This window comes from Phasianus colchicus, chromosome 12 (assembly GCF_987193195.1).
Source record: "Phasianus colchicus chromosome 12, bPhaCol1.hap1.1, whole genome shotgun sequence".
NCBI lineage: Eukaryota > Metazoa > Chordata > Aves > Galliformes > Phasianidae > Phasianus > Phasianus colchicus.
Genome location: NC_143447.1, coordinates 7,039,644 through 7,047,938, shown reverse-complemented (window position 1 = coordinate 7,047,938; position 8,295 = coordinate 7,039,644). Strand labels below are relative to the sequence as shown.

Sequence of the window (8,295 nt, the reverse complement as noted above, 5' to 3'; positions counted from 1 at the left end):
AACACCTTTTGTTTAGTTGTGCAAATATCCTGCGTGCGCACGTGTGTGTAAACTAAATAGCATTATATAATGTAGTTGTAGACTAAAAATGATTCATGAACAACGTAAGAAACAACTTGTGGTCTTAAGTATTGTGACCTTTTCAGATGAATAACCAAGTGGACTTGAGACAAGACAAAAACATTTATATAACAGTATTTTTTACTTGGGCATGTGTTCTTGTGACTTGTTTATTTTATTGATAAAAGCTTTGAAAGGTTTGAAAACAAAAGGAAGTGATAATCTTACAGTCTGGAGAATGTGATGTAAAATAAAATGCAGTTTATGATCAGATTAGACATTTCTCTGAAGTTCAACAACTAACTCTTCAATAATTTAGTAGGTTTGATTTTGTAATTGAGTTCATGGTGTTTCCAAATAATAACGGTGCCTATTTTCATTCCCATAACAGATAACACACTGGAAATAAGCACTCATACAAAATACTAACTTATGTGGGAAAATACATATTTTGATTTGATATTATCAGCCACAACTTCATTTTCCATATCTTTTCAAATCATGTAGGATTAAGCACTCACAAAAGGCTTCATCTGGCATCCTATTAACTTGTACAGGTCACAGTAGTTCATATACAAAAATGCTATTAATTTATACAAGCCTTACTGCTAACTTGTACAAACTGATAGGATGTCTTTCAACTGTCTTTGTAGACTGATTTTTTTTTTCTGGCTAATGCTGCAAAACTAGACTCTTATGTGGCAAGTGTTTCTCCACTTCCACAAAATAATCTATGGCCCACAGACCTACCATAGTAAAATAAATAAAGGCTCTAAAAACATTCCCATTACCTTCACTAGGACAGTGTACTGTGGGGAAAAAAATAATCAAGAAAACATGGACTAATCTGTACAAGATTACTGCCTAAATTTGTATCCATTTCCTGTGTAGCTGAAAGTATTTTAATGCAAAGATACCTGAAATTTTTGCAACTCTGACTTCCAGTGCTCTCTGATAACCACACTGCCTCTGTTTTTGCTGTTTTGTACCATCCATGTACTGTGAAGTATACGTACAATGGCAGCTAAAAGGGAAGCCCTGTTCACTAAAGGAAGACAGTGAAATTCTCACAGATGTGTCTTGGGAATTGTCTAAAAATTAATTCTTTCTTCATGTATTCTTCTCTACTCTTAGATATTTAGCCAGGTGCAATGGCAATGCTATCTCTGGTGTTTTGTAAAATTAACAAAAACCCTGAATGTGTGAAGAAGCAAGAAGAGATGGAACAAAAACCCAACACTTTTTCTTCTGTAATTGCAAATACCCTAGAGAGTATTGTACAATACCAAAAAAAAAAAAAAAAAAGCATAGAGGGAAACAGATAAACAGTTATATATGAATTTAATAAAATGTTTCTCTTATAAAATGTTGTGTGATTCAAGGTTATATTGAATCGCTATGACCCTGCAGGGAAAACTCCTTAACTCCTGCTCCTTTGATGAACTCAAATATGTTATGCTGGAGATTGGTTTTGTTCCACATCCTTGGCTATGATGCCATTATTGCCTGAATTGCAGGATAAGACTGGAGGGTCTTCACAATTTGTGCTTACTATAAAGCTTAAGCAATATCGAAACTCATTATACAGTGAAGCAGATCTTTCCTCCCCCCAGCCTTTCATTTAATAGAAATTCAATGATGGTACAAAGGTGTGCAACATGTTTTCCTAGGGGATACATGGCTTTTGAACAAAGAATAAGAAAAACCAGAAAACCCAAAGATCTGCTAAGCCCTTCCAAACCAGCATGAGAATTTGAATCAGCAGGTCCACCTCTGATCCCTGAAGGAAAATTCCCTTCTCAAAAAACTCCCTGAGCTCAGGAGAGGAGCTCAGACAGCAATTCATATCTCACTCACTCCTTCCTGGAGCACAGGAGGCAGGTTAAACAACTACATTCTTCTAGGCTGACTGAATTCTCCTTACGGAAGAGTTTACAGAAGCAGAAATTTCAGGGGTGTCTGCAACTCCAAACCATGCTATTGTAGAGTGTCCCTGTTCTGTAAGTCTAAAGCCAAATATCGCATCAGTATAACAGCTTCCAGCAGCATGAGATTAAGAGAGCGGATAGGAACTGCTGCAATGTACAACTTTAAATGATGAAATATCATTGTGATTGAAATGCAAGACCTGCATTTCCAAGAACATTTCTGAAATCAGATGACTTTCTCCCTCTTCCTTTCTCTTCACCATTTTTCCAAAGTCACCATTAAAAATATTGATAATAGTGTAGCTGAAAGCAAGTATAAGTAGAGCACACAGTGAGCCAACAAATCCTAAAGGTCTAAGAGATATTATTTGTAAGTTTAGGTGGGATAGAAGAAAATGATCAAATGATGCCAGTACTTTTGATTTGCATTTTAGGAGCATTTGCTAACGTACTTGAATATATAGGGTTCAGCTCCAACTATTCTTAAATTAAAACCAAATCAACCCAAATGCCAAAGCAAATCCAAAGCAGAGCCCTTTCTAATACAACAAAAAGAACTGGTGCTATACACAGTGAATGGAAGAACTCTTGCTGAGCAGAGGGACTTCACATTTACTGCTGCAGAACCCACTGGCTATCTATGCCCTATCCCATAACATCACTGCTACAGAAGTTGTAGGGGCCAGACTAAAGCAGACCAGTTCCTCTCGTGAGATAAAAACCTTAGTTTTGTCAGCTCCTCAGCTCACACAAAGCTTTAAGCACCTGCAGTCTGCAGACCACAGTATTCAGTCTGAATGATGTGGCAAAGCATCAGTGGGTAACCTCATGAAAGTCTTTCTAACCGGAGTACGTGCCTCTTCCTCATGTGATACCACAGTGAAACTACAGCACTGTGCATCCAGAAATTACTGGAAAACAAACTGTCAGTAGTGACAGAATAGTTGTGTTATTTACACTCATCAGGCAAGTCAGCGATACAAATAAAATTAAAAAAGATGATCTTGAATTCAACACCCAATTGTTTATGTAGTGCAGTTTGACATCACTGATAGTAATCAAACAGTGATGCAATTCAGTGGATGCAGTTTTGACATTAGAGAAAAACAGTGTGAAAGAAAACATACAGCAGCACACTCATGTTACACCAAGTCAAACTGAACCAACCTTGTCTCAGTTTCTACATTTCTCTGTTGGCAGTCAGCAGCAGCAGCAAATGCTCTCTTTATCTTCAAATTAAAGTGCTCAGAAGACACACATCCCAATTACAGAAGTGTCTAGTAAGAGACATGAAAAATGGATGAAGTCCTCCTACGCAGAGAGAAGGTGTTTCTCCTGTGACCTTCTCTGTAGCATAAGAAATCTAGAGGCAATTTCAAATAAATGCAAAGAAATTCAGTGCAACTCCTCTATTAAACTGGCCACTGGGTGTCACTGTTTCTCCTGTCAAGTAAAGGAAGATGCTGGCTTTACTGGGATGACCCCTAATAATACCACAGCTTGCAGGCTCACCTCAATTTACAAAATATTACTCATTTGGACAACTGAAAAAAGACATTTGGAACTTCCTAAAGTTTCAATAAAGACTGACGTTTCATTAAGTAGAACTCTGAGGGAGATTGGTGTGATCCTTTAGACCGTGCAAGGAACACCAAGTGGAAACCAAAGTCCTTTGCTATCATTTCTGTCAGCAAAACTTCAGTCAACAACTGCATTAAAAGGTAAGGTAAAACCAGATGAAATTTGCTGGCAGTTCTTCTCAAATACAGGAACTTAAAATCATACAAAGCTCAAAGATCAACATGCATTTCAAACAGGTCATCTCAGGAGCAGCTGCTGACACGCAGGGTTCTTATCCCAGCACTGCGTCCCCTCCTGAGAGGGGTTTTGGCACGAGGACCACAGGGTAATCCAAACAGTTGCTAGCAGATGATGCTCTGGGCCTAGTGCAAAACGCTGTTCTCAAATCTATGCAAGGATAATCTCAATGTAATAATATTGGAATAGCCTTAATTGTGCAAAAATACTTGGGAGAGCTGTAACTTTTGCTGGCATAGATCAGTGAAGAAAAAAAAAAAAAAGTATTTTGAGTTCAGTGCAGCATCACTGATGCACACCAAACCAAGACCTAGTTTCAAGAAGAAAATTGAAGCTGTAATTGCCACAACACAGAAAGCCTATAGCAAAGCCATGAGAGGCATCTGGAACCCAGCCAGTTTGCTGAAGACAGACTAGAGTCAGGTTTGGTTAGACTGCAGGACTTGTACAGTCAGACACTGTATGCTGCATTAGATAGAGTGCGTATGGAAACAAGGAAGAGAGATTGAGGCTCCTTCTCAGAGACTGAGAAAAAGATGCCAACCCTGTACAACTCTAACAGCAATTTATACTGAGCTGATTTAGTACTTCACTCTGGCTTTTCCTGCATTTTCAAGCACTACAAGCATCTCAGCACCTGCCTGTTCCTGCCCATGTGGGTCCTGAAGGAAGTTTTCAGGAAATTAATACATGAAGAGATGAGGCCTAAACCAAAACACCACAAATTAAGTCATCTACAACACATGAAGACAATAAATCTGTACGCACATCTGGCATCTATATACACAATCAGAACAGCTCTGTAGTGAGGCAGTATCCTGATGCTGGACTTCCCATCACTACACAGGCTGTGCTGCTGCTGCACTGGCACTTCTGTGGGCAGCTACAGAGGATGTTCCATCTGCTGCAAAAATTTTAAGGTTCAACAACTACAAATGTTACAATATACACATCTGCATACATAACACTTAATTCCCATGTAGTCCCATACTCTTTTCTTGTTCCCTGGGTCTGAGATTTGCAACTCCAGTACATTGCAAACACCTTTTGTAATATATAAACCAGGACATTCTAAGAAGGTGTAACAAAGTAGAGCATTCAAAATGCAGGTAGCTGAAAACGACAAAAGTTAAATATTCTATGCTACTGTCATGTTCTTAAAAGGTAGATGCTAACTTGCTCGCTACTACAGTTAATAAACCCTATTCAGTTCCTAGAGATCTTATGGGGGAAAACTGTCTGCTCTGTATTTTGTACAGTTTTGAATATGTGGAGCACTGTGACCCAATTCCACACATGCTTTCCTTCCAGAGATTAATCTCACTAAATTGAATGTGGCAGCTCACAGCATATAGTAAGCTGCTTGCTTACCTCTTTGCATGTATAACATTTCACACTGCAAAATAAAAGTGATAGTTGGTCTCTGGTATGGTCTCCTGGTATCTTGTCACATCAGCAGTAAAAGGAACTCAAAAACAAACAAGTCCGACCACTAGGTAACACTTGGGGTTTCCAGTTATCATGAACTAACAAGAGAAAAGATGGATAATGTAATGTTATCACTGTTAATTTGTATTAATTTTTAATCCAGAATAAAGGAAGATGAGGAAGAGCCAGGAATATGGACATCATGGGTCAGAGCACAGCTCTGGGGCACTAGATCTCCTAATCCATTTTGCGATCATTTGGGCCCACAGTTTATATCTTTGTGCTCTTTGTTTCAGTAAACTATCTAGTGGCAAATTGATTATTTATGTTCACTAAGTTGCCCTGGCTGTGCTGACTCCAGCACTACATTAAATTCAAAACACAATGAGGGAAAGAGAGGAAGGAATTGAGCATCATTCTGTCCTCAAGGCCCTACTGTCACCTGATGTCACTGCTGTTCTTGTCAAGCCAAGGCAGGCAGGCTGCATATCTGGATGAATTGGCAGCTTTGGAAAGGCTCTGAGTAGGCAGGAAACACTTAGGGAAATCAAACACGTTATTTTGCTAAGTCAAAATACGGCTAACGGACTGCAGTTGTTAGGACACATTCATTAACTAAGGCAAAAATACAGAACCTGTGCTAAGCACAAGTCCCTCTACAGCCTGCAGTCAAAGTCTGGGAGGGTCTGTTGGAGGGTCTGTTGGAGGGTCTGAAGCACCAGACCCTCCAACACCTGTGACATGGGTCACAATAAAGCATAACTATCAGGAAAACTCATAAGTTCATAAATATGAAGTTAGTTGTTTGATACAGAAGGTCTTAAACCCAAGCAGAGGACAAACAACTCATATGGTTAATGACAATTATGGAGCTCTTCCTACTTGTCACTGGCCCTGAAATAGTCTCATTGTGCTCAGAGAGCCAAATGAGGATTCAAGGGAACTTCTCAGCTCAAGGCCACATAGGCAGTAATTGTAAATGACAAAAATTCAACTGTTATTTATACTCTACTCACAGACACACGTAGTGGTTAATTCTGAAACTCACATGCATATGCATACATATGGCATCTAAGCAAGCATGCAGCTTCATGCAAGGTGAGCTTGGTTTTCACAAAAGTATCCCTTAGATAAAAAGGCACCATGTATTTCGATTGGTGAGGCTTTCTATTATATACGTAAATATGCCTTGCAATTAAGGCTCAGTTTCACCAGAAATACAAGCATCAGTTTGAACAATCATTCTAATTTTCCCTAATGAATTTTGAATTATTTTCTGTAAGATATATGAGACAAAGACAACATAAGTGCCTTCCGTAGAGATAGGAAGAGAGAAGGACAACATTTAAGCCCTACACATATTCCCAGTATTTCTTAGCCCTTTTGCCTTAGGTGACTCTGTACCCAACACAACACTCTTCACAGAGCCCATTCCAAGTTCTCCATAAGGAATATAATAGGCACCTGACTCAGACTGGGAACCTTGCATGGCTAGTACTGCAGCCTCCCATGAACCTAGGCTCCTTTCATTAGGTTAGTTATTAAAGTCCTAATCCTTTAGTTATGTTATATAGCTCAAGGCATAAATAAGAAGATGGAGTTATGCCTTGCAGACCCAGGAAAGAGGAGATCCAGAAGCAGAGAGCTACAGAGTATTTCACCATACTAGCTTTAAATCTTACTTTGTTTGAATTCAATGGAACTTTCCCAGAAGAAAGCTCTCCAGAATCACATGGCAAGTTTGCAAGATAGTCAAAGAGAAAATTGAGAACTTACCTGCCTGTCATTTTCTTCCACCTTGCTTTGTATTTCATTTGCATCAGTCAATCTATTGCTTTCCTGCTTTTCTCATGAGCTATGCAGTCCCCACTGAAAAAAATAAATGAATAGAAGTTATCTGAAAATCCCTCACTGGGTTCTGAATTACAGAAGTATCTTTCTCACATAATTAACCTGAACACATGCTAGCACCAACAATAAGATAAGATGCTCTACAAACTTACAGACTCTATTAAAAAACAACAACACAAGTCACAGAACAGCAAATCTACAAGCGTTCATTTTCTTAACAAAGCAAATGTCATATTAAAATCTCGTTCAAAATTCAACTAACCTTTCCCTCAAGGTAAGCTGTATTAACTAGGCAGATATCAATTCAGTTGTTAAAACAAACGAACAAACAAAAAAAGCTGCCACTCTAATAGAGTCAATGGTCTTAATAAAGCATCTCTCTCTTTGCCATCCTTAACCCTGAAAGACAGTCTTCCTCAGGTGGGAACCTATCAGTGTCCTGTTCTTTATCACCTGGGCAGCTCCACCTTCACAGAACAAATATACTTCATTCTCCTTAAAGAAATCCTGCTGCTTTCTTGAACCTGTAACATCCTCCTAAAACTAGAAAACTGATACAATTACATTGCTATTTAGGGCTGGATTTGGTAACCTAATGCATAAATCAAAGATACTGCTATATGCAGATAAAGAAGCCACAGAAAACCTAGGGCAGCTCAGAATGCACTAGAGAGATGAATGATTTCCTGGAGGGACACAACTTCAGACTGGGTCAACGGTAAGGAAAAATATATTACTGCCAATCTGCTGCTCAGTGAACCAACCAAATGGAGATGATGCTGACAAGGCAGTTACCAGACCTGTGTCACAAAATACCCCAACATGCTCAGCAGTAAGTTAACACCTTAGCTTGGCTTATATAAGACACGTTCAGCTAATTCCCCATTTTACAAGAGATGTGTGGGGAAACAGTGTTCTTGCAACATGCTTATCTGGGGATTTCTGGGCTTTGATATTCAAAACTTTCAAATCAACCCAATCAAATTCAAATGAGTTCATTACACTATATTTAAACACTAAAATTAATGCAAGAGATACTGTAATTTTTTTTTAAATGTTCAAGTGATTTATTAAAAGCCACACTCCTAAGAATAAAATGCAGCTGTCTGCTTAGAAAACCTGCTCTTAGGCATATAAATTCTTCGGCTGTCTTTAAGACTTAAGCTCCCAGGTGATCAGAAGCTCTTTAGAATGCATGATATGTGTTGTT

General features: G+C 38.7%; 1 long non-coding RNA gene across 6 annotated transcripts in view; it reads right to left on the bottom strand.

The window, feature by feature from the left end:
* LOC116244643 (uncharacterized) overlaps window positions 1-8,295 on the bottom strand; it is a 126,607-nt gene that overhangs the window by 11,341 nt on the left and 106,971 nt on the right. For 2 of the 6 annotated variants that reach the window (XR_016470333.1, XR_016470332.1), the window contains exons 4-5: window positions 7,011-7,103; window positions 5,178-5,332 (exon numbers count right to left, since the gene is read on the bottom strand). This is a non-coding gene — a long non-coding RNA (uncharacterized LOC116244643). Of the gene's footprint in view, window positions 1-1,392; window positions 3,266-5,177; window positions 5,333-5,353; window positions 5,772-7,010; window positions 7,104-8,295 lie in introns of those variants that run through there. The other 4 variants (XR_016470336.1, XR_016470335.1, XR_016470334.1 and 1 more) reach the window with 3 other exon arrangements.